Source organism: Rhinolophus ferrumequinum, chromosome X, assembly GCF_004115265.2.
Source record: "Rhinolophus ferrumequinum isolate MPI-CBG mRhiFer1 chromosome X, mRhiFer1_v1.p, whole genome shotgun sequence".
Classification (NCBI taxonomy): Eukaryota; Metazoa; Chordata; class Mammalia; order Chiroptera; family Rhinolophidae; genus Rhinolophus; species Rhinolophus ferrumequinum.
In genome coordinates, this window is record NC_046284.1 from 84,978,592 (window position 1) to 85,005,994 (window position 27,403).

A 27,403-nucleotide genomic window follows, 5' to 3' on the forward strand; every position below is an offset into this window, starting at 1 on the left:
GGACGGAGCACAGGCCAGGTCGAGACCAACACGGGTCGCTACAGCACGGAGCTTCATTTCGTTTCCAGGGGCTTCTCCTGGTCTAGGAGTGTGTCCATGGTCTTTCCTGTTCCGCCCTTAATCTCGGTGTGAGGTAGGCGCCTTTGGGCTTGTACTGCCCGCTCGAATGTCTGGCTCTGTCGCACGCGGGTCGGTCCTTGGGCGTCACTCCAGCCCCTTGTTACACGCTGTCTTCTCTTGGCCGGTTTCGCCGGCGTCCCTGTTAGGAAACCTTTGTTTTGTTCTTCTGTCCGCGAGAAGTCTGTGGAGAGAGCCCTGTAAGCGGTTGGGCAGGGAGTGTGTGTTAGAGGGTGAGATGGCAAAGTAAAGGAGGCTGCGTCCCGCAGGTTTTTAGGTGGAGCGTCCAGTACACATGCCTGAATCAGTCCGTTTACAAAACGCCTTTATACAAGTGAAAGGGTGCAGGATCGATTTCCTCCACAAGACGTATTTAAGTCAGAGAACGCCGAGGGATGTCTTTTGAACTACAGGTTGGAGGATCCGAAGGAGGATGAAAACGAGTCTTTTCTCCCTTGTTATCCTTTTTCTCTTCTATCCCCGCCTCCGATCCCTTCAGCTCTGGCTAGCCCACTGCTCTCTGCTATGTGATTAGAATCCTAGAAGGTCAGAGGTTGGAGGGACCCTAGAATACTGCTTGTTAAACTTTAAAGTGCATACATCTCACCCGGGGATATTGTGAATTTGCATGTTCCCATTTGATAAGGCCTACTACCTGGGCCCGAGACTTGAAATTACTAAAAGCTCCCACGTGATGCTTTGTTGCCGGTCCATTTACCACGGTTTGAATAGCGGGGGCTCCGGTCCCATTGCCTCACTTTATTAGGTGGGGAAAGGAAGCATAGAAAGAAAAAAGGGATTGTCCCAGTGTCACCCAGCCAGCCAGGGGCAGGGTCGGAACTAAACCCTAGGCATCCTTGCCAGCCCAGTGCTGCTTTTATTGACACCATGCTGTTTTCTCTCCCCAATGTCTTGCTGTCTGTAACCTGCCTTTGTACATAACGTGGAGTTTCTACTGTTTCCTGTAGATTGTCTTGATCTACAGTTTTGGAGTCTGAACAATTGGGCTTCTAAAAGAGCCAGCTTTCCCCTGTGTGGGTTTCAGCACTGCACTGGGATGGCCGATGGGGTGTTCAACCCTTAGTGCCCGTGTAGGGGAGATGGTGGAAAGTCTGGAAAATGGATAGGATTCTAATTTTCTTGTTTAAGTAAGGCGTGGCGTTTTGTAGGTGGTAGAAGTCGAGAGTGTTCTGCAGAGAGTGTCTTTTTATGAAAGCTTGTTTTTGGTTTGGTGGTGTCAATCCCCTCCCCCTCCTAGTGGCAGGGAAATTAGTGACTTAATTAAGTCAGGGTGTGTGTGTCCCCCAAAGCAAGTGATTGTTGTTCAGGACAGTGAAGGTGGTATATGTCCATCATGTTGTCGACGTAAGAAACGTCCAAACCTGTGGAGAATTTTTATAACAGTTTCTTTGAGCCAAACATATGCGGGGAGCAAGATTTCAAATGCTCCGGAGAAGAACAATTTTGCAGCTTCTTTTATGCATTTGAAATTAAGGAGGGGGACGTAAGGAAGATTGGTGACAGCAAGGAGGGGATTGGATTACGGGATAGTTAACAAGTAGTATACCCTCTTGAGGGTTAATAACCCCTTGGAGGGTTATTCTGGCACTTCAAAGGTGTGTTAACCTAAATGCCCCAGAACAATGGACAGGGCTGGCTTAAAACCTTTCACGAAAGAGTTACAAGCCTGGGGTTTGACTACCCACCATGACCTATCCAGTTAGTAATTTATGATCAGATCATCCTGTGAGGTTACTTTCCATAGAACCCCCTTTTATTTGTCCACAGTGTGAATAACCTTCTTTTGTCTGAGGTTTAATTAACCTGTGACATCTTCAGCTGAAAGTGTTTTAACCGTTTTTTGCTCCAGTCCGATTTTTAATTTCCCTTTGAAAGATAAAGTTTTTAGAACACGAGTCTTTGGTCAGCCATTAAAAAATTGTCTGATGTGTGACTAATAACAGTGGAATAAGTGGTTTTCATACAGTGCAGTTAAGGGCGGGTGCACCCAATGTGGCTTTATTGCTGCTTGGGTGAATTTTGAAGGATGATTTTGAAAACAGGTTTGGATTTGGGGGAAGGGAAGGTGAGTGAGACCCACCATTTATTCAGCATGCCTACCATGCTTGGTCTTTGGCATGCAAATTTACATTTGAGCCCCAGGATGCCTGTGCAAGTGAGAGGTGGCATAGCTCTTTAGCAAAAGAGGAACCTGGCGCTCAAAGATGCTAATTTGGCTGATTTAGAAGCCCCGATGCTTCTGTAAAAAAAGCCTGTGCTCTTTCTACCTCCTCACACTACCACACTATGGCCTTTCACTTTAGACCATGGACTGTTGTGGAGTGTTTTCGAGTGTGATGGGAGAGACTTCATGGCATTTTAGAAAGCGCCCTGGAAAGAGTTGTGTGATCAATGCTGCTTAGTAGTTTGTCCTGCGTAGCAGGTCAGTTGGAAACATTTTTGTTGTGAGGATCAGCAGGTAGTAAATATGAAGGCACATACTCGTACTGACTTTTACTCACCGACAAAATGTGTAATACTTCTCCATCCAAAGCAAAACCCAAATCAGCCTTTCTCCTTTCTTAAACCTTCTCAAGCTGTAGTCTTCTCTGCTTTTCTTTCTTAACAGCCGCTTAGCCCCAACCTAGCTTTTAGCCCCTTTCTAACTCCCGCGTGAGAGTGATAAATTCTTTATACTCCGCACTCCAGACAACCTGGACATTGGACATCCCTGAACCTGCTGTGCTCTGCATGTTCAAGCCTCTGCCTGGGCTTAGGCTTTCTTTGCCTGGAAAGCTCCTCAGTCTACTTGGGAATGGCTTTGTCATTTAAGTCCAGATGGAATGAATATAAACTCCTCTGTGGAGCTTTGCTCCGCCCCTCCTCACTACCCCCACAAGGTGACTGACTTTCCATTGTGTTTCTATGGTGCTTTGTTAAGTCATTTGTCACATTTTAATGCTAGAGTTAGAGCTGTGCGTGTGAATACTTCTAGGATAAGATCCATGATTTATTCGTGTTTGTATCTCCACTGCCTGAAGTATCTGGTGTATACTGGTACGTTTGTTGCATTGCCTTTAGGGTCTCTCTTAGTGGAAAGCAGTTGAACTTGGAGATTGAATGTGGGTGGGGTTGGAAGGGCAGTTGTATCTGAGTGGGAAGGGTCTCTAGTGTATGTGAAAAAAATGATTCCTCCTGATAACGTATTTGCTCGTAAGACACATAAGTGTATCCTAACTATTGAGGACTCACAAACTAAAAGAACTTTAAGAAACATAGAATGGGGTCCTGTACTGAAGAAGGTAGGATTCTCCCAAGGGTTGTGTAATGACTTGTGATTTTCAATGAGTTAGTTCCTTCTGCTGTTATGTCATGTTTTGATTTTTTTCCCTACCAGGTGTCTAGAACTGGATTACAGTTTCTTCTGATTGAATGCAGCCTTTGAATACTCTCTGACCTGTTGTGCCTATGTGTGTGTGCAGTGCATTCTTGTGTCTTCTCTGTCGCATTGTTATAATCGCTGTGGCCAGGACCCCATGCCTTTTAAAGAACATTAATCCTACCAGCTAGCTTCCATACTGTATTATCTGTCATGTTATTGATTGTTTTCAGTGTAAAACTCTCATGTAAGTTGCCCCCAATGTTCCTAGGCCTAAAGTAAGGGCTAGGCCATAGTTCCAGTGCCCACAGAAGATGGCAGGTACTGTGCTAGGCTTTTTACATAGAGTATCTCATTATTAATTTGAACAGAACCCTCCAGAGGTAGCTGTACTTTTCTCCGTTTTATAGAAGAGAAAACTGAAACCCAGGGAGTTTCAGTCACTTGCCCAAGGTTAATTGTGGTAGAACCAAGATTTGAACCCAGACCTGCCTAACTCAAAGTCTGGTTTCTCCTAGGGGTGCTATAGAGAGACTGGGTTTTTTTTTTTTTTTTCCCCCCAAGCGTTTCCAGAGAAGTCTGTGATGTTTCTGGTGAAGGGTGTTTTAAACAGTCCCTTTCTGATTGCAGCTCTGCCTTGGATAGACTCTGCTGAATCTGTAAGAGATGCCGCTGCCACTACCACCCCGAGGCTCCAAACGTGAAGCAAAGAAATCTCGGTCCAGCAAAATTGTACCCAGTGATCATGGCCAATCGGAAAAGGTTAGAGCAAGCTGTCTCTCCCAACAGCAGCGTCTCGCTCGGGTAGCTTCTTCCTGTGTTGGCTCAGTCCCTACCCTCACCCTTAAATCTTTCAGAATATGGGTGCTTTAATTTGAGAAGGAGGGAAGGAGTGGGAGCTCTTGTAGTTGGAGACCAGCAAATTAGAACTTGGGGGAGAAAGTGTGAACTCTTCTTTCTCATAAATGCGTGGCTGAAACGAAGGCCGCCCTCCACAGTCTGCAAAAGCAAACAACACTCTTGTTATTGATCACATTAAGGATGACATTTATACTCTTACTTTCTCTCAGAGGCTCAAAGCACTTTGCCAGGAGGCTGCTTGATACATCCTGGGGAAAGTATGAAGATGAGGTCAACAAATGTGTTATGCTTTTTACAGCTATTTAATTTAAAGAGTGGGTCCGTTTTGACTCTGCTGTTTGGACCTTGTGAATAGTTTGACATAGTCATTCTGATTCCTGAGATGTTGTATGTTTGTTCATCATCATGCATGTTTTCATCAGAATTTTACTAACACTAGTGAATTACCATTAAGAAAGTATTTGCTGGAGCAAGCATCATGAGGCCAATTTAATTTCCTTGATTAGTTTCCTCTCAGTACAAATATTTCTAATCATTTTCATTTTTGTTTTGCTAAAATGGTTTTCATGGAGGGGAAGAATGTTGTTGTTTTTTTCTATATAAATTGGCAAGATAGATTTGATACATTGATCAGATTTTTGTCCATATCAAATTTTCTGATGAGAATTCTACCATTTTAAGTTTTTTTGTATGCGTGGTGGTTATTTTTCAAAATCCAGCTTTCTTGGGGCACATTTTATAAATCTAAATTTTATTGCGTTCAGTTTCCACTGTAAATTTTGTTTGGCGCTGCTTATTTCTATTGGTCATATTAAGGCGGAATTAGATAACAGATCGACAGTTTATTTCTTAGCGAATCTGTGAGAAAATAACTTGTTATTTTTGTTAATTACTTCCACTAGGATTATTTATTATGAACTACACAAAAGACTCATAGTGTACTTGTTTCTTAGCATAATCAATTAGAAAACAAGTAATTCGTCTCCGCTCTTTCAGGATTACTCTACTGGGCTGGATTGGTCTATTGTATTATGAATCCAATTCTCTAAATTCCTGATCACTTATTGTGTCATGTACTAACCGTTCATGGTGTAGATGGAGAACAGAGCAAATAAATGGTCTGACCTCAGTGCGTCTGTTTCACATTATAACAACTCTCTGATACAGATAGGGCAGGGTTTATTTCATCAAGGATACCTGATACTTAGGAAACATTCACCAAATAAAAACCGTTAAGGTGTAGGGGAGCCCCACGATGTGATTTACCCTAACTTTATCTCCGTAGATGGTCTTACTCATTTGAGAGTGGGGTAAAGCATGTACAGATAAATAATACCCAGAAACAAAGCTCCCCTTTGCTCCAAAATATTCACCTCTCCTCCCTTCTATCTTCCCTCGTTTGTATACACTAACAAGTAGGGATTCATATGGATTACCAAACTCGTTTCTTAAAATACAAAATTTTCCCTGTGAGGTTTAAAATTATATTGGGCTATATACCTTTTTTTTTAAATTTGAGTTTATTTGAGCCAAACAGATGACATGCCAGGAAGCCAGATCTCAAATGCTCCCTCGGACTACATACTTTTAAAATATGATTTCTGTCCATTTGTAGTTTATACAGATAGACTTTTTTTTTTTACATGTATTCTCTTATTTCATCCTCAAATAAGGTAGGTTATCATTCCAATTTTACTGATAAGAAAATTGAGGCGAGATATTAAGTGACTTTTCTAAGGTCAACGGCTTGTAAAGAGCTGATCCAGGCCCAGTATGTAGGTGTATGTCTTATTGTCCTTATTGGGCACGTCTTAAATTAACTGCTTAACATAAAAAACACTTAAATATTTGTTAAATTATTGAACTGATTTGCCTGAGACCCTCCATATTAAAGGCATGACGGGGAATGGCACAGTACCGGTGGTGGTGGTTCCTCTTGGATAGGATAACAGTACATATGAGAGACGTAAGAGGGAAAGGTCACTTCACTGAGCTATGTCACTCACTCTGAGCTACATGAGAGGTCATCTTGTCTCCCGACAACCTTGTCCCCATCGTCAGTGGTACCTCCTTCAGGGACTCGAAGCAGCAGTGAGTGCCAACATTTCCTTTTGCTGTAGTTTATTGGGGTTTATTATATGCATCTGCGATGCTTGGAGATTCTAGAGTTTCCCCCTGAGCCCCAAAGATGACCCAAAGTCCCTGAAAAGACTGTTCACAATTGGATATACTCATTTACCTCTGTTACATTTTTAGAGAGGAGAGAACTACCGAGCAAAGATATCTCCGTCTTCACCTCAGGGACCACTCAAAAAGAGATCGGCTCTGGAAGATGTCACCAATGTGAGTATGCTAGTCCAGTCCTCTGCTGTGGTGCTGCGTAAGTTTTAGACAACCTCTTCCTTGAGGGACCTTTCCAGTTTACCAGACTCTGACCCTCTCTGGATGTTGGGAGCTGATTTTATTTGGAACCGGTGACCCAATTTCAGAAACCGCAGGGGCTCTTCTGCTGCCATATACCATCTGGATTAATTGGTGGAGCTCTCTCAAAGCCTCAGACCAACTGATGATCGGATATGACATTGCAGATAGATATGAGAACTATGGGACCTTGCATTTAGATACAGTCCAGAGGTGGGTCAGCTGGTTGCCTAGGTCTTAGAGGTCAGTACTTTGATGGATTGATTCATTGCAGTCTAGGGCAGTGCTGATCAATTCAAGCACTGTGGGCATTTTGGGCAGGACATTTTTTTCTGTTGTGTGGGACTGACTGCAGCCAGCCTCCCTGGCCCGCAGGCATTAAGTTCCACTAGCATCCTCATCATAGTTACAATAAAAAATGCCCTCCGATGTTCAGAACCATTGAGCCCCACAGTTCCATGATCTGGTTTTTAACTATGGAGATCTAGAAAGCAATTTTGACTAGAATTCTGGAGTTCACTTCCACGTTACCTCCCTTCTGTTCTGGTATTATTAAGGTACCAGCAAAAACCAGAATGAATAATTAGGATGTTACTAATTGAATACAGAATTAGGCCAAGGATAATCTTTAGTCTTAGTAAATAATAACTGATACCTACTGAGTGCCTAGCATCTGCCGGGCACTAGTCTAGGCACTTTTTCCTGTATCAGCTTGTTCCTCATATAAGCCTATGAAGTAGATACTTCAGTTATCTCCACTTTACAAATGAAAACTTGCCCTATGTTGGTGTTGCAGTCTGTTTCATCGAGGGTAAAGAGAACCCTGGGGAGCTCTTCCTGTCCTCCATAATAGAGCGTCTTTCTGTGGCTGCCAGAATACTTGTATCTACTAGATAATATTGTACCCCCTCGGGCAGGATTGGATAAGCATTGGCAAAGTTTTCCCCTTTGGATCTCTGCTCTTTCGATGCTATGTGACCACCCTTGTGCTAACACAGTGTCTTCTCCATGGAGCTTACAACATATATGATTAGGTTACACCTTTCTGCAGAATTTCAGATTTAGTATAGAATGCTTGAAAGAGACTCCTCCCACATCGACCTGTAACTCGTTTCCTGAATTATTTATCCATGAATCAAGAAACTTGGCTAAAATGAGGTAGCCACAGAAATCAGGACCCTATGCAATCCATCTTGGTGTGGCTTCCCTTGGCCCACAGAGTCTCTGATGGGAGGATGGTGACACTGCAAAGCAAGATCTCAGGGCATGTGAGAAACTTTCTTGTTATGTCTCAGTCCTTTTTTCCATGAAGTTTATGGGGCCATTTATGAAGAACACAGATAAACTAGTAGGAAGTACGTGCAGATATCCAGGAACTTCCTGACTCTCCAACTGAAGTGAACATCTGCTAGGTCACATCCAGGGTGGGGGTGGGGTTAGCAAGGCATCCCTGTGCAGTAGCGTTGCCTCTGTTTAGCTTTGCAGAATCTCATTTTCATTTTGCATTCAAGTTCTGAAGATTCACTTTGTTCACCGTGAATGGTCTTTGGTGCTTTCTAGAGAAAGTTCCATCGTTACAATGTATCTAAGCCATTCCTAGGGTTGGGCATTTGCAGACGTCTGAGCTCATCTGTTTGAGGGTTTAGGGCTCTTTTCTCTATGAATTTTTGGGGATTCCCTGTCTGATGATTTTGTTCTGCCTGTCAGGATTATGCGATCTCCACGTTCCCATATCTGTCTTCTCCTTGACATTCACCACAGTGAGGTCCTGGCCTGCCAAAACAGTTGCTCTATTTTAATTAGTTAATCTGTTAGGAGTGTTTTTCTTTTCCTCTCCTTTCTCATTCCAGCATGGGACAGACTGTGGATATGTGAGAGGTGGTCTTAATCCATTAGGTTCCATATCCATGTTTACCTAGATGATGTTGTGTCAGTAGGATTTTCATCTCTATTTTCATACTTCTTGATGAAAGAGTTATGGGGAAGTACAGGTAAAGGCCCCCTTGAGCTTAGATCTGAGTATGTTCGGGCCTTGAACCTTCCCATATGGCACATGCAGAGTGTACCCTGGAGGTGAGGGTTTCCACCTCTCTCCTGCTAGAATGCAGTTCTTTTCCAATTCTGAATCTTAGTTGCACAGGTAAGGAGTTTGTCAAACTTTAGGTAAAGTTAAAGTAAAAACTGGGCCGGCCCGGTGGCTTAGGCGATTGGAGCTCCTCCTTGCTCCTAACTCCGAAGGCTGCTGGTTCGATTCCCACATAGGCCAGTGGGCTCTCAACCACAAGGTTGCCAGTTCGAGTCCTCGAGTCCCAAAAGGGATGGTGGGCTCCGCCCCCTGCAACTAAGATTGAACGTGGCACTTTGAGCTGAGCTGCCACTGAGCTCCCGGGTGGCTCAGTTGGTTGGAACGCGTCCTCTCAACCACAAGGTTACCGGTTCGTCTCCCACAAGGGATGGTGGGCTGCGCCCCCTGCAACTAGCAACGGCAACTGAACCTGGAGCTGAGCTGCGCCCTCCACAACTAAGACTGAAAGGACAACAACTTGACTTGGAAAAAAGGCCTGGAAGTACACACAGTTCCCCAATAAAGTCCTGTTCCCCTTCCCCCCAAAATAAATAAATAAACAAATAAATAAATAAACAAAATAAAGTAAATAATAAAAACTGCCAAGCTCTTTGGAGAGCAGAGGTGGATGAGTTGAGGGGCTTAGAAAGAATTCCCTGTTGGACTGGAGTTTGCTTATTATGATCTGATGATACAAAGGCATCACTTTTTTACATTTCATTTGGAAATAGTTTCAAATTTACAGACAGTTGCTAAAAAGATAAAAATAGCACAAGGAACACACATATACTCTTTACCTAGTCACCTATTAACATTGTGTCCCATTTGCTTACATAAATAATGTCCCTTTACCCTTAAGTACTTCAGTATATTGTCTTGTATATCCACAGTGCAAGTATGAACTTTATGAAATTATACTGATAACAGTATTTTTATGTAATCTGTCATCCAACTTTTTTTTCAGTTGACTTTATATTGTCAATATTAAAAGCATTTTTCTCCTCCAGTAAAGGATTCAGTCTAGGGTCGTTTACTTGTCGTGTCTGTACCTTCTGGAACAGTTTCCATACCTTTCTTTGTTTTTCTTTTTTTTTTATGACATTATGCTTTTTGAAGAATACAGTCCCACCCAACACCCCCCTTTAAAAATAGAGCGTTCCTCATTTTGTGTTTGTCTGATGTTTCCATGTCGTTAGATTGATGTTGTATATTGTAGATGATGTTCCGTCCTTCTTATAGTATCACATCTGGAGGCATTCAATGTCCATCTGTCCCTCATTGCTGAGTTTAATTTTGATCACTTAGTTAAGATGTTATTTGGTTTCTCCACTGTACAGTGACTGTTTTTTTTTTTTTGTCTTACAACTAATAAGCAGTCTGTGGGACACGCTCTTAAGAGCCTGCAAATAACCTCTGCATCAAAATGTCACCTAGGTTTAGCATCCATTGATGACTTTTGCCTAAACCAGTCTTTATGATAATTTTTCCAACTGTAACACTAGCTCCCTATTTACTAATTTGACCTTGGCATTCTACCACAAACACGAGCCTTCCCTTCTTTTCTGTGTATTATTGGCATGGATTTATGAATTCCTATTTTTTCGGTGGTTTATTGTTCATTATTGTACTTAATTATTTTGGTGCTCAAACTGTCCCAGATTTGGCCAGTAGGGTCCACTTCAATCTAACTTCTGTGACATATTCTCATAATTGTGACATACTGCCTTTGTGACATACTCTCATAATTTTTTGGGCAAATTCTTTCCTGCATAACAGGCTGTTCCAGATTCATTTTGGATGCATTTTATCTCAGCCTGGGAATGGTATCAGAGACCAACATCTCAGTGCTAGATGTGCCACTGTCTAGGGGTATGTGCTTTTTATGCCCTTTCAGCAGACAGAACTAGGAAATATGTGCCTGTATACACACATACATGTAGTTAAATATACATACACATATATGTAAACACAGAGATATGCACACATGTCTGTATACTCAGATACACACACACACACACACACATACACATATACATGAGGTCATACAGACTTCATTCCAATAGACCGGGCTCTCTCTTGTATTCCATGATTCATATTTGTATGTTCCTTCTACAATGAGAATCCTGGTTCCCAAGAATATCAATGTATTTATTCAATACTGTAATACATCTAAAAGAGTTTCAAAATTACTTTTTTCGTGCCATCATAATAAACCTACTAAAAATAGTTCCAGATTTATTTACAGTATTCTCTGCCACTCCATAAACCCATCCTGATTGAGAGTATATATGTTGAGGGTATATAGTCTAATAAATACTGTGACGATAGTTAGTAAAATTACATAGTTTTCAAGTGTACAATTTTGTAATAAATCATCTATATATCACAACAAAAAAATAAAACAGAAAACCAATAAAATAAAATTAAAAAAAAACAGTTCTCAAAAACAACTGCCACAGATTACCTACTTTTCAAATACAATCAAGGATGTAAAAGGTTTAAAGGGTTATGGTGTCTCAATCTCTCTGATAATTCACAGTTAATTAAAGATAAAGTTCAAAAAATTCGTAATACACTTTCCAATATTAAACTAAAAACAAGATTCGTTGCCTTCCTTGCTTCCTGGCTTCCCAGTTTAGAGAGACTTAAGCAAAGTTTTCTCATTTCTCTTATCCATTATTATAGGTATTACCTCATGCTCTTGCCTACAGTGCGTCTCAGCTTACAGACTTCCCACTGGTTGGCTAGAATGGCCTACAAGACAACACCCTCACCTGGACTTGTTCATCTACCTGGGACCCTTAGGTAGGACTCTGAACAAGCCCTAGCTGCTGGTCTCTCTACTACGCCCCTCTTAAGCCTGAAGTAGCCAGCGCGGTCGTCGCCCCTACTCCCTCGTTAGGGTTTCCTCTTCAGAGGGGGGTTGAGACAGGTTAATAGCATGGTTGCTAGGTTGACAGGGGGGTCCTTGGTGGAATAAACAAAAAACCAGCCATATACTGAAACTCCAGTTCCTGGAATGTCTCCTTCACTCTAGGATAGAGACATGAGAATACGCCTTAAGGTTAATAGATAAACTCAAATCCCTTCTGGCAGGACAAAGGACCAGATCTGATAGCTAGGAATGGGTTGGTTCCTTAATCCATTCAGGATGAGCAAACAGGACAGACCTAATAGATGAATTCCATTAGAAGGCTCCAGCCACCTTGCCCAAACAGGCAAGAGAACCTATAAAAGTAAGACCTTTTGCCTCAGTCACTGGGCACCCCCTATTCGTGACACCCTCCAGCTCCGGAGCTGCAGCCTTTTCTCCTGCCTCTAATAAACTATCTTTCTTTACAACTTTTGGCCTCTCCCTGGTGCGTGGGTCCATTCTTCTGCTTCAGGAGACAGGATCCCGGGCCACACCCAGAAACTGCTAGCAGATCCAACATCGTTTACATTATGTGAGGACTCAGGAAAATATTCCTCCTTCCGAAGTACTCATTGCTTGCTTTTGGTTATCAGTATGTATGTCACTGGAATCATTTGCTGGGTTTTATATTTTCTTCATCAGGTCCTTGGTTACTCAAAAATTAAACCTAAAAGCTGAATTTGGATAACAGTTAAGCCAACGTTTATGTTGTAGAACTGCTAGAGTTGATGAGCCTTCCTCGGTATCAGCTACAGGCCAATATAAGGAAACTCAGCCTAATATTTCCTCCTAACTGGCAGGGAATTCTAACGGTTCCAGCCCACTGTTACATCCCTGATCCAGAGGCTCAGATCTTAGACAAGGCCAGGAACTTGTTTAAACGTCTTTAACAGCCAAGACAGAAAAACAAAGAATAGAGGAACAGCGAGAGCAGAAGATGACACCAGACATAGGCCAGACTTTTGGCCACAGTTAGAGACAACCCAAGGCTGAAGCCACCTCAGGGCACCCCAAAAGCCCCAGAGAGAAAGCGCCAAGAGAAAAGAGCCTACTCTGGATATACAAGCCCAGATCACTGGATTCCTAATCCTCCGAAACAGCCTTGCCTCCTACACAAACCAAACGGCACTACAGGAGAGAGTACCCCTTGTTCTGAAGGGAGCAAGGACCGACTCCCTCCCCCAAAATGGGCGTCATCACTGTTGGGCCTGAAGTTCCCAGCGGCTCCCAAGCTATTCTCATCACTGGGGGTAAAACTATGGGTGACCCTGACGTGACAGGTAAGCCACGTCATTGGCTTACATATCAACTATTAATTTCCTAGTTGATATAGAAGGCATTCATTCTGTCGCAACCCCTCACTCTGGACCTGTTTTGTCTGTAAACTTCTTTGGTTGTAAAGATAAAGACGGCCCCCAGATTTGGGCTTATTTTACTCAGCATGTTTCTTATCACTGGTCTATATACCTTAAGAAAACGTAAAATGAACAAATTAAAGTTAAAAAAGACTCTAGAACTATTTAAGTGAGGAACTAGACCTCATAGCATGCAGCTTGCAAGCTTCCTCCTTCCAGGCTATAGCTACAGTTACCCTCCTAGTTCCCAAAGCCACCAAGCTCACCATGGGGCAAGACTTAACCGTTTTTGCCCCAAACCACATTCAAGGGCCTTTAGATGCTAATAAGAGTCACAAGCTCACTGATAGCCGCCTCCTGTGGCATCAGGCCCTCTCATAAAAGGTCTGTAAGCCAAATACGGACCCACTCCACCCTTAATCCTGCCACCTTCCTCCCAGAGATGGAGGAAGAATTAACTACCAACAAATTTTAATACTAACCTATGCTGCCGCCAGAACATTTTTACAACAAACACCCCTAGACAACCCAGAGTGGCGCTCCTCACTGATGAGAGTTCTTTGATACAAAATAGCATACAGAAGGCTAAATAGTCAAACAGCTCACTCAATGACAAAATCCCTAAACGCCATCTCACAGGCTATCCAAGCTATGAGACAAGAGTTAGGATAGCTCAGAGAAACAGGTCTCAAACAGAGCCGGCATGGATTATCTGCTTCTCACACACAATCAAGGGTGTAAAAAGTTTAAAGGTTAATGCTCTTTCAATCTCTGATAATTCACAGTTAATTAAAGAGAAAATTCAACACATTCGTAATATAATTTCCAATATTAAACTAAAAACGAGATTCTTCAGCCTAGATATTTTCTTCCTGGCTTCGCAGTTTAGCAGGACTTAAGGAAACTTTTCTCATTTTTCTTTTATTCATTATTATAGGTATTACCTCATGCTTTTGCCTACAGTGCATCTCAGCTTACAGACTACCCACTGGCCTACAAGACAACATCCTTACCTGGACTTGTTCATCTACCGGGGACCCTTGGATTGGCCTCTGGACAAGCCCTAACTGCCGCTTTCTGTGCCATGCCCCCGGTCAGCCTGAAGCAGCCAGCATGGTCGTCGCCCCTACTCCCTAACAGCAGTTAGGGTTTCCTCTTCAGAGGGGGTTTGAGACAGGTTAGCTAGCGTGTCGTGTCGCTAGGTAGACAGGGAGGCCCTGGAGGAATAAACAAAGCAGCCATATTCTGAAACTCCAGGTTTTGACATCACTCCTTTGCTCCACGACAAAATGTAGCAACACATTGAGATTAATCATAAAGGTCCTTTTGGCCTGACAAACGGAGCCGATCTGATAGATAAGTGTGGGTTACTTTGCTAATTCCTTCAGGATGGGCAAGCAGAACAAACCTGGTAGACGAATTTCATTAGAAGGGGCCAGTTCCCTTCTTCAAACAGCTTCCCTTCCCCAAACAGGCAAGGCAAGGTATAAAAGTAAGAGCTTTTGCCTCAGTCATGGGGCACCCCTATTCGGGACTCCCTCCCGCTAGGGAGCTCTGACCCTTTCCTTTCAGTATACTATCCTCTTTGTAAAACTCTTTGCCTCTCTTGGGTCCGTGTTTCCATTCTGTGGTCTCATGAGACACGGTCCCGGCACTCACTCACAATTCCCCTACATCATTTGGGGACTCACAGAGACATATTCCTCCTTTATCTCTTTGTCATTTAGGGGATTTGGTAAGACATTTCCCAGGCCCAGATCACAGTTTCACCCTTCTGGGCTAGGAGAGATAGAGGTGTTGTTTTTGGTTTGTTTTTTGTTTTTTAATTGTAGGCATATACACTCTTATACTTGCAGAATAAGTAAACATTTTCTTTCTCTGCTGCTTATTCCACAGACATGAGCCAAACACAGGAGCTCCAGCTTCATCATCAGAAGTTCCCCTTGACAAAAGTGTGGTAAAGGAAAAACAGGTCCTGTACTATGGATTTTAGCTCGTCACCATTGACAAAGTCTCCCTTCTTGAACAAAATTAATTTTTAATAAAAAATGTAAATATTTAAGGTATGCGACTTGATGATTGGGTATAGTCAGGCTCCGCTGAGCCCTCTTCTCAACTAGGCCTCAACCTTGGCCTATTAAAACTTCAACTTGGCCTTAGTTCTCTTTCCCAACTTGCAAGATGGCGTGTAAGAAAGCTGAGAAGCCGGACACTAAGGAGAAGAAACCTGAAGCCAGGAAGGCTGATGCTGGTGGCAAGGTTAAGAAGAGTGACCTCAAGGCCAAAACGCCTATAAGGGGAAGCCGCACTGCAGCCGAAACCCTGTCCTGGTCAGAGGAATCGGCAGGTATTCCTGATCAGCTATGTATTCCCGAAAGGCCATGTACAAGAAGAAGTTCTCAGCAGCTGAATCCAGGATTGAAAATAAAAAGGAGAAGGTTCTTGCTATTGTCACAAAACCAGTTGGTTGCGACAAGAATGGTGGCACCTGAGTGGTTAAACTTCCCAAAATGCCTAGATAGTATCCTACTGAAGATGTGCCTCGAAAGCTGTTGAACCACGGCAAGAAATCCTTCAGTCAGCATGTGAGAAAACTTCGGGCCAGCATCACGCCGGGACCATTCTGATCATCCTCACTGGGCGCCATAGAGGCAAGAGGGTGGTTTTCCTGAAGCAGCTGAGCAGTGGCTTGCTACTTGTGTGTTTGTGACTGGACCTCTGTCCCTCAATCGAGTTACTCTGCGTAGAACACACAGAAATTTGTCATCGCCACCTCCACCAAAATTGGTAGCAGTGGTGTGAAAATCCCCAAACATCTCACTGATGCTTACTTCAAGAAGAAGAAGCTGCGTAAGCCCAGACACCGGGAAGGGGGAGATCTTCAACACAGAGAAAGAGAAATAGGAGATTACAGAGAAGCTCAGACAGCCGTGGACTCGCCAATTCTGCCAAAAATCAAAGCTGTTCCTCAGCTCCACGGCTAACTCTGCTCTGTGTTTGCTCTCACAAATGGGGTTTATCCTCACAAACTGATGTTCTAAATTAATTACAAAAAACCTAATGAAATGCCTGAACTGTTAAAAAAAAAAATCTTTCAGCACAAAGAATTTCATCCAATCCTTACATTAAGAGACTTGAATAAACACTAGAACACTTTCTATCAGCTCAAGACCATGTCCCTGGGATGATGACCCCCAGCCTCCTTAAAATACCTGCCTGAGAAAGTTCAACACTGCAAAAAGAATTTACTGTTTCTTCCAGCCAAACCCTGACTAGAGGTCCCTGACCTCCTTTTTCGTAGAGCATTTACTTTAGAAAACTCGTGATTGTAAATCCTTTCTCTGTCCCTTTGAGATGTCTCTTCTACAACCCAGGAATGTCTGTTGCAATGACCTGGGAGCCATCGCTTTGAAATGTAATCATCAAGATAGGGCCTCTGTCTCCCAGTGTCTATGGAAGGGAGGAGCCTAACTTTGATAAGTACCAGTTAGCAAACACAGAAGTCCTGATCACATTGATCAACCTCCCCAGCCCCACAAAGTTCCCTCAGTGCTTTTCCTTCAGCACACCCCAGCATTTACAAAGCCTCCTGCCTTTCATTTCAGTGGAGTTAAGCTCTATTCATTTGAAATCTCTCCCTCCTACTGCAGTAGCCTGAATAAAATCTATCTCACCACCTTTGACAAATGTCTGGCTGTTTCTCTTGGATGCCATAAACAAGATCAAAACTACAGCAAGGTTCAGACATGCAGTCTCCAGGGTAACATAACAAGGAAAAAAGAAATGGAGGTAGAACAAAGAATATGAAACTATTATTTAGGGGAGTCACCTTAACAGATTTTGAATTCAGATGCATTTATTCACACATGAGGTTAAAGTGGACGCATGTGGAGTAAGGACCAAGAAGGAGAAGACAAAATAAGAGTTGGGCACCCTGAGAGCCCTTTCATTGTGAGCTAGTGTTTTCAAACTGGGGGTAAACTGAAGGCATCTCAAAGTGTAATGGCTAGTCTTCAATGGAATACTGTAGCCAGCAATCAAGCACTGGCTATAAAGGAAAATAGTAAGGAGGGGCTCAAGTCCTTTTATGCCTTGAGGAGTCTCTGAAAGGCTGACCCTGATCCTTTTTTCAGAGCTTGCTGGACCACTTAGAAACCCAGAATCCTGTTGCCCAGAATCCTGCTGTCACTGCTGCCTATAGAAACAGCAATGTCATAAAGTAAAAAGTTCAGGAACCAGCCGGGGGTCGAAGCTTTAGGAGAGTATGGAGACTTTAGAAGCAACATCTTAGGTCAGACTGGAAGGGTCATCACAGCATCCAAATTCACAAGAAAAAATCATTCCAAGGTCCTACGAAATAGCGTACTCTGATACTACAAAGGTAGGAGCATCTTCTGACGTCTTTTTAACTAGCTAGGAGGGTGCCTTGATAGTGAGGTAAACTCACAGAAGCTGCTAAGACAGCCTCTAACTTTCTATTTTATTACTTGTATTCGGGATATCCAGAAAGGACTTTGATTAACATTTCTTTGTTTCCACATAAAAAGCTGTCTTGCCACATAACTCTGAATATCTAGTGGGAAACCCAAAGAGAAATCAGCTAAGGTGTGAAAATTAATACTGGTTTTTTTTTTTTTTTTTTAGGTGTACAAAACAAAGCAGTAGTTAGACGTTTATCATTTATATCCCTCACACTGCCAACCCCCCTCCCCCATCCACCATCCCTCTGACATCGCACACAACCAATACATTTCCACTGTCTCTATTCCTAACGCTGTACTCTGCTTCTTGTATATATATATATATATATATATATATATATATATATATACACATATATAAACTTGTAATCGACATTCATTGTTAATTTGGGGAATGTAATCAATAATGTAAAGATTTTGTAGGGTATCCGGTAGACACTTGTCTCATTAGGAAGACCACTTCAGGGGAGATGTAGATGCCTGATCACGGCACTGAGGCTGAACAATAAATCAATACTGTTTTGTTCGCACAGGCTGGTGGTAATTCCATATGTGAAAAATACAGACCTCCACCAGAGTGGTAACTAATATGATTAGATTGTTTTGGAATTTTCAAGAGTTTGTTAGCTGGACAAAATGTGAAAGAAATATGTGTACCCTACTAAAAAAAATAGAAAAAAGGTTGTTGTACAGCAGACAGCCTGATGTGCTTTAGATGTGAAGGGTTACTGAGTTTGCCAGCCTGCCACACCTTTGCTGCGGTTGCTATAGTTTCGGGCATTGTGACCCAACAAACGCTGATGTCATACCCCAGGGTCATAAGCAGCAGGCAAAAGCCTTGGCCCCTCAGTCTGCCCAGCTGCTGACGGGGGTGGAAGCCAGCTGCGGGTGCCCAAGAACTTGGCACTGCCCAAATCCATCTAAAGGGACGCATCTCCCTTCTTGGTGGCACATTTTCAGCCAAAAGTCAACTATAACTTTATGATTAAGGTAATTAATTTATAAATTTCTTTTTTTTTTTTACACTTCTTTGAGGGCTATTTATTCACTCTACTGGTATTGACTTTAGTGTTTTCCAGTGGTCCTATGTGATAACTGCTACAGCTATTTACTTAATTTCACTTCCTTTGACGTAATGAGAAAGACTGGTTGAACTGGGGTTAGCCAAAATTCAGTAAAATGGGGTGAGGTGAGCTTGATTCTTTGAAGGTACCCGAGAGCGGGTAAAGAACGGGGAGACAGGTAAGATTTAGTTAGTGGAATTGGGTGGAAGTAAATCACCACATTTCATTTCGACAGTCTCTAGACCTCCTTTTAAATTTGCTTCTCAGCATGCCATTTTTCCTGATCGGTATTCTCCCAAGTCCATATGATAGTCCCATGGTTCCACACTTGGTGTGGGGAGTCTAAATTAAAGGAAACTACAGACTATGCTAAAAGATAATGATCCTGATCATCAATTCGAACTTTTCAGAGAGTCCTTTCCTCATTGCTCACCCCACCTAGTCTAAACCTGTGTGAAACACAGAGATGGCTTTCAGGAGGCCCTCCAGAGATTCTTGTCCAAACAGAGCCAGTTTCTAAAAACCATAGAAACCAGCTATTCAGATTACTTTCTCTTTCCAGATGTCTGAAAATATTGACTGGTTACACAGCCACACAGACGTGTGCAAGGTGGATCTCTATAGCCCGAAAGTAGAGAAAGAACAGGACCCTAAAGTGGTAAGATACAAAATGACTCCTACTACGGGGTAGAAAGGATTGGCGTATGAGTACATGTATCCTGGAACCCGGGATAGACTAATGGAGCATTTCTCCAAGCAACCAAGATCAATACATTCTGTGAGGGAACAGCATTTTGATGCATCACTCAGCGTCAAATCAGGGCAGGAGCAGGATGAGGAGTGATGTCAAGTAGCCAGGGAGGGGGAAGGTGGGCGGAGCCTCAGGGGAGGGAGAAGTGGTGGTTGCCTAGTTACCAGCCTCTATTACCTAACCTCTGACATCATAATAATATCATCTACTACCGGTTAGTTGCGCTGAAGTGGGACTCCCCCAGGAGGGAAAAACACTTCCTGTTTCCCAAAGTTTGAGAGATTTGCATAGAATTCATATGTTTTAAATCATGTTTAAGTACCACTCATATTATTATTTATTTAATTTGTGTGTCGGCAGTGTTTTTCAACTTGTCTTACATTTAAAAATTACCATCACCCTAAACAATATTACTCATAATATCACAGGTTTGATGTCCTAGTATGAACTTTTCCCAAAAAACAATTTAAAAATGCACCTATTAAACACAGTAATGGTTTTCCAGCTACCACTTAAAGTTTCTATAGCATCAATCAATGGTAAAAATACCACATTTGGGGCACACTAGTGTAGTAGAAATTGCTCTAAACTGGGAGCCAGGGGAATCGAGTTCTAATACAGCTCCACCTTTGAGTTTGTGTCAGTTGGGCAAGTCACCTCTCTTCTCAGTTTTCTCAGTAAATGCAGATGTTGTATTCTGGGTCTCTCTGACAGGTAGGTTTTCTCATCCAGGAAACAGTAATGCTAAGATTCTGTCTGCCTAATAAGACTTATTGCGTACTCACTGTGTACAGGTACTCTACTAAAAGCTTTACACGCACTATCTCAATGAATCCTCACAAGAACGCTATACGATAGGTGCTATTCTCATCTCCCAGAAGATAAACTACAGTCTTTTCTATAGAATTTTTCTGAATTTCATCCTCCTAATTTGATGCAGATATGTTTTATTGATGTGTCCACCCTGAATGTGGAACGGAAAGATTCCGAGATATGTATTTTCTCCTCCCCTCCGAGTTGGAATGGGTGGGAAACTGCTGAGAGGGTTGTCAGTGACAGCATAGTGAAAGGGAAAGGCTGTGGCAGAGGGTGGAAAGGTGGAGGGGACTCAGGTGGATCGCTATTATTCTTGTGAGTCCAGGATCCCTGATTGAGAATTTACTGGCATTCTTGAGACCAAATCTCATTTTAGAAGCCACTTAAGTTGCTGGTAGGCCTGAAAGGATTAAAGCGTGGAAGATAGACTGTCAGAACATTAAAAAAAAAAATTGACCAAAGGGTCAATGACTAATGGAATATGATTCCTAAACGGATGGCTCTGTGACTACCTCCTGGGGGAAGAATGTAGTAATTTGTGGGGAGGAAAATATCTCGTTCTTTAAAGACTGGCTAGCATTACAAGCCTACTTCTTCATTAAAAGGAAAAGAGATTACAAGAGACATGACATTCATGCTTTGAAGTGGTAGCAGGGTGAGGAGCCAGCTTGGTGAAGTTTCAAAAAGCAACTATTCATAAGAATCTCATCTCTTAATCCATAGGATGCTGGTGGTTCCGGTTCAGGAGGTAACGTCAACCTGGAGAAGCTGAAAGAAAAAGAAATTATTGTGATTAAGGATACCGAGAAGCAAGACAGCTCTAAGGTATACTTAGCCTCTGAGTCAGCCTTTTCTAATTCCCAGAGTCCAGTGCTGATTCTGAGGACTCTGTTTCAGAGACAGTAAGAGTACTATTGTCAGACAGGCCCATAAATTTGCATAGTACGACATTTTAGAGAACACAGGCTGAAGTTCAGAGTCCCGGTAAGTTCACCACTCAGCTACCTAACACTAATCACAGGAGCTCAGAATGCCCTTTCCTGATTTCAGGTACGTATTCCAAAGAGTATCTTGCTATCCTTATCCTAACAAAGACATGGACTTATAAGCAGGACCCTTTGCGGTGTTTTTTGGTGCCTTGTAATGGACTTGTGTGCCCCATGTTGCCCAGCGTCCAACAAGAAAGAACAAGGATATGGAGCAGAGAGAATCCACAACAACCAAGAATGGCAGTTGCCTGGTCCCCACCCTGTTGTCTAAGAGATTACTCAGGCTGTTCGGTAGCATGATGTTACAAGCAATTAGACTTGCACACCACTGTCACATACAGAAACCTTTTGTCTTTATGTAAATATTCTAAATTATATTTGTTAAGCTCCTGATTTGGGGCGGGCATTAGGGCACATGACAAGTCGCCTTCACAGTCCGATAAGACTGGAGTGGCTGGTGTTGGAACAGGATATTTGGCTTTAGCACAAAGGAGTCAAATATTTCTTGTTCTGTGTCCCTCTGCTCATGCTATAACCAGAAACAACCTTTCTGGCCCCAGACACCTTTGGAGTGATGAGAGTTGCCCCAAAGGAAGGAAAAACAAATTCCAAAATATTCTTTAAAGAGTTTTGGGTTCACATGGTGGTGTGTGTGTGCGGGGGGCAGGAGGCAACTCCATTTTGGAGTCTTAAAAAAGGGATGAATTACACCTGATGTTTATTTTTTAAAGAGCAGCCCATATTTCCTGTACACAATGCAGATATCCTTGATTCTAACTTAAGCCCATTTGCACGACGTTGACTTTATCATGACGTCACATTTCCAGGTGTTCAGTGAAAAGACAGGAGATGAAGCAATGGAAAGGGTAAAGAGGGCAATGGTACTTAGCACTGAGTAGATTTGTGCAATACATATACACATACCCAGACATGGGCATATATACAGTATCTACACATAAATTAACATAAAACGACACACACATCAATATGTGCGTTTCTATACATTAACAAAAAATGATTTATACAATGACACACACATGCCTGGCTACATGTGAAACTGGCAAATACACGCAAGCATTGACATAACATATATACATATATTCATAAAGAACGACTTACACACATATACAAAGGTATACAGAACCGATGCACAGACATGCCCGCATGTGACACATAAACATCCATATACACATCCATGCATGCCATGCATAAACATGCACACACGTTAAGACACACAAGTGTTGATCAAAGCAGTGACCGTACAGATTCTGGTATAAGGATACACACTTATAAATCTACCTCATCTGATACACACTCATACAAACTTAAACAAAGTGACACATATTCACTAACACACGATTGTATGCATCGATACACACATTGACACAGATACAATGACATCCCCACTCGTGTATTCACACACATACGCAAATACGCAGAATATGTACTACACTGACACACATTCTCAAGCATTGACATAGCACATAGATATAACAAACTGATACCCAGTTTATTGACATACACAGTCATTATACGATCATCTAGTAAAACATATTCCTATTTTAATGTATATCTACTAATATATTATACATAATATATTAATGAGTATGTATGTTAACACGTGAAATAATGCTTTACCATATATGAATACATTTGTAGTTACATGATAGACACTATTGGATTTATATCACAAACATATATGCAGATCAATCAAATTGACACTTCCTTATTTACATATTCAGAGACAGACTGACATACACACTCATTTTTACATTCACACACATGTACAAAATATACACACTAACACGCACGTGTTGGTTTATACAGAGGACATATGCAACCATTATTGATGTTAACACATTATTACACATTGTCAGTCACATGTGCACTGACATACACATACGCACAGACACACACTGGCACATTTTCACACATTAACAATACAGGCTGACATTCTCACATCTACTGAGATGTTCACACTGATGAATTGTTATACTGTTGTACATACACATACAAAACAGACACATCGATATACTTTGGACACATATGAGATAAGCACACATACTCAAATGAAATTGACAAAAATAATGATAACACTTGCATATAGTTAAGTGTACAATTGGATATACTCCAAGCTTTTGTGGCTACCACTTGTGCTTGAATGTGTATTAATGGACATAATTGCGTGTTACGTTCCATGTAAATTCCAAAGGCCAAATCCTTAATCTGAGCAGTTTAGAAAGCTATATCTTCCAAATAAAACAAGGAAAAGAACTCTTAGGTGTTCTAATATTTTTCAGATGTAGGGATCAGTATGCCTTTTCAAACAAACTCCCTCTGATCCTCTAAGTACTCTCAATTGCCTACTCATCCTCCAGAGGTATGCCCTGGGTTTCCAAAATGTACTGAGTCCCACAGCCTCTACTTGTAAATATAAAGTAGGAGAAACCAGGCAAACATCACAAATTAGCCTCTGGAAACTGCTGCAATGTCTATGCCAATCAACTGAACATGGATTACATGGCCAGTGGACCTCAACGCCAACGTCTAGAAATGACAGCACCACAAAACACCAACAATAACCAGAGTCCTTCCACCTCTCTGGCAAAATCTCCTAATACTCAGAGGGCAGAAATCTCCCCTGAGGGATAATGTTTAATAGATGGCCTTTCTTCCTCTATCAACCAACTATCTTCTTTGGTAATGCAGATGGTCTGTAAGGAAGTCAAGAAATTTGAAGATGGAAGCAAATGCTTTCATCATTTAACCTACCCACTCTCTGTGGACAAAGGGAAAAACAGCCCCTGAAATGCTGTAAGCAAGATCGCTTCTGAAATGGCCCATGATGGCGTGGAAATGACCCCTGCAGAAATGCAGGGCACTGAAGAGGAGTCTCAGGAAGGTGGCCGGAAAGTGCTTCTGCATAGTGAATTAATCCACAAGAACAAGAGGGTAGACAGACAGATGTGCCAAAGAGGTAACAAAGAATTTCCGGATTCTATAAGCAAAGGACTCAAGCTTTATGCAAATCGGGCAGCATCTGACATGATGCTTTCTGTTATGAAGACCTTGAAAGTGCATACCTCTGAAAAACCAATTCCTACCTGTGTGGTCCTGAAGAAGGTGCTGTTAAAACACACCAAGGAAATTGTGTCCGATTTGATTGATTCCTGCCTGAGGAATCTGCACAATATCACTGGGGACCTGCTGACTGACCCTGACTTTGTCTCAGCTGTCAAGAGGAATCTGTTCAAGCACGGAAAACAAAATGCTGCAGATATCATAGATGCCATGCTGAAGCGCTTGGTCACTGCTCTTCTTGGTGAGAAGAGGGAGAGTAAATCACAGAGTCTGTCATACGCATCTTGGAAAGTGGAGTCCCATGATCCCAAGCGCAAGAACCAAAGTCTCGAATTCTCCAACGTGAAAGCTGAATGAAAGAAGAGGACAAAAACAAATTAAAACCTGATAAATGCAAGTCGTTGAGTAATGCTGAAAAAGTTGGTGAACATATCCTCAAGGAGAGCCTGACTACGTGGAAGCAAACACAGAGAAACCAAGGCAAGATCGCTGGCAATGCATGCGCCAGTAAGGAAGAAAAGAGAGAAAAGATCAGCTCTTCCACAGACTCGTTGGCAAAGGACTTGATCGCCTCTGCCCTTATGTTGATCCAGTACCACCTGACCAAGCAGACCAAGGACAAAGAAGCATTTGAAGAAGACTATCCCGCTTCTACCATGAACTTCATGACTCAGAGTGCCCAATATGAAAAGAGTGGGTGTGGCCAAAGTGCCAAGGCACTTTCAATGAAACACCTAGAATCTCATGGAGCTCCTGGGCCATCTACCTCGCTAAGGGAGACTCAACAGGCAGATTCCCAGAAGTTAGATATGTCAAACATCGTTCTATCACTGATTCAGAAACTGCTTAACGGGGACTCCTTCAGCTGTGATGAGCTATCTGAAGGTGAGAACAAACGTTCTGAACCCAGGTCAAAAAAAGCAACTTCCATGTCCAAGAGAGGGGAAGAACAATGCCATGAGAATCAAGAAGTTGACTTTATCAGTGGGCTGAAGCAAATGAGCCGGCAATTCACCGATCTACTGGTAGAATCTGTGATGAAGCTGTGCCTTATCATGGCTGAGTATAACAATGGGGAAGCCCTTCCCGATTTGGAAGAACAAGCAGCCTTGGCAAACAATCCCAATTACCAGGCTGCTGGCCCCAGATGCAGTCATGATGGTGCAATGTCACAGAACTATCAGTACCCTCTGGGGCTGGAAGTCATTGTCAGTAATCAATGCTCAACAAGTAAGTTGCAGAAGCAGCTCCAAGCTGTCCTACAGTGGATTGCAGCCTCCCAATTTAACGTGCCTATGCTGTATTTCATGGGAGATGATGATGGACAACTGGAGAAGGTGAGCAATGACAGGCACATGAAGAAAGAGGGTTGGAATGGGCAGGGGCAGGGAGGCAGTGTTGTGCGAGACAGCCTGCGGGGGTCTCAGCTCCCGCTCCCCACATAAGAACTCAGGACATGGTGACGACAAAAAGGAACACCCACGGAGCCATAGATAGGGGAGCCATACCACCATACTCTCGCTGGCAGCTGGGTTGGAGACACAGGAAGCAGGAGCTACAATCTGCAACCTGCTGTCCACTTCTCTGCAATCTGCAACCTGCACTCCGCTGTGCTAACTGCAGTCCGCGCTTGTGAGACACTATCTTCTTGCTAGCCCCCATTTGCTGCTAGGATAGCCACAGCAGTTATATTAGTGGCTAATGACTCACTGGTTACAGATGATGGCCAAGTAGCCACAGCTGATGGCCATGCAATCACAGTTGATGGCCATTTACTACCTGAGCCAGCATCTTTCCACATGAGGGCGAGAGCCTGGAAATTGCACTCCTGGCTCTGTCCCCACAGGCAGCATTGTACTTAAAGTTCAAGCGTGGTCCAATTTTTTTCAAGTTTGCTCTTCACCATGTGCCTTATGAATTACTTTCACTTCATAAAAAGACACAAAATTGGCGAACCATTAACTAAGTCGTGCTCTGGACACTTCAAGGCCTGCACATCTCAGCCAAGAGAAGGAGAGTAAAATTAGCTCTGTTTTATCATGATCCTTTGAATAAAACTGTTTGGTAAACTGGGGAGCAATTTTTAAGTCTTATATTTTAATCTTGAAGGGCCCTCCAAGGACTGGAGAGAGTATAAAAGAAAAAGGGAGTTCCTTCCAATCTCACAGTTTCTACAAGTGCCCCGAGAGATTTTTTTGTTTGGGTTTTTTGCCCTATGCACCTAACTTGCCACACCTTTGTCCTGGCCCTGCTCCTCAGACCCATGAAGACTAACATTCATACACATGTGAGTTCTCTCTGTCTCTCTGTTGCGCTCTCTCTCTCTCTCTCTCTCTTTCTCTCTCTCTCTCTCTCTCTCACACACACACAAACACACACACAGCTTCATTTCCTACATTTGATGGATTCCAGAGAAATAAAATACTGAACAAAAGTATTTTCAGTCCAGTACTTGAGCCCAGCTGATCCTCCCTACTTCCAATCTCATGCTTTTTGTGGGGAGGTTGGGGAATGGCAACCCCTAACCCTGACCTACCAATCAGCACAGACTGATTGAAAGACTCAGCACCGGGTGAAAGTTTAGTGAACACAGTTGATTCCAGAGTTTGAGTTTTGAAGCTCAAAAGAAAGTACCTTTGTCATTTTTATCACTGTCATTAGAGAAGAGTCAAGGAAAAACAAGTCAGTCCTGGAATTGTGGCAGGTTTTACTCTAACCCTAGAACCATGCATGGAAAGGTGGGTTGGTGGGTAGTTTACTTTATCCATCTGGAGCTCTTCTCCAAAAGCATCACATGACTCAAACTCTTTCTGCTCTCTCCACAGCTTCCTGAAGTTTCAGCTAAGGCAGCAGAGAAGGGGTACAGTGTAGGAGACCTCCCTCAAGAGGTCATTAACTTTGCTAAGGAACGACAAGTGGATGAAGCCAAGGACAATGTGGCTAAAGACCAACTGCTAGACTGGCTGCTCACTAACCTGTGACCTAAGAGCACCTTTAACACCTCTCCAGTTACTCCCCCATCCCTAGTGGCATTCCATCCCAGCTGGGCACCCCTCCATTAGGCCGTTGAACAACATGCTACACGGCTGTATTTCCCAATAGATCTGAA

At 42.7% G+C, this 27,403-nt stretch overlaps 2 pseudogenes; both read left to right on the top strand.

Moving 5' to 3' along the window:
• Positions 1-27,403, top strand: LOC117026693 (A-kinase anchor protein 4-like; annotated as a pseudogene).
• LOC117026759 (60S ribosomal protein L6-like) lies at positions 4,205-16,780 on the top strand (annotated as a pseudogene).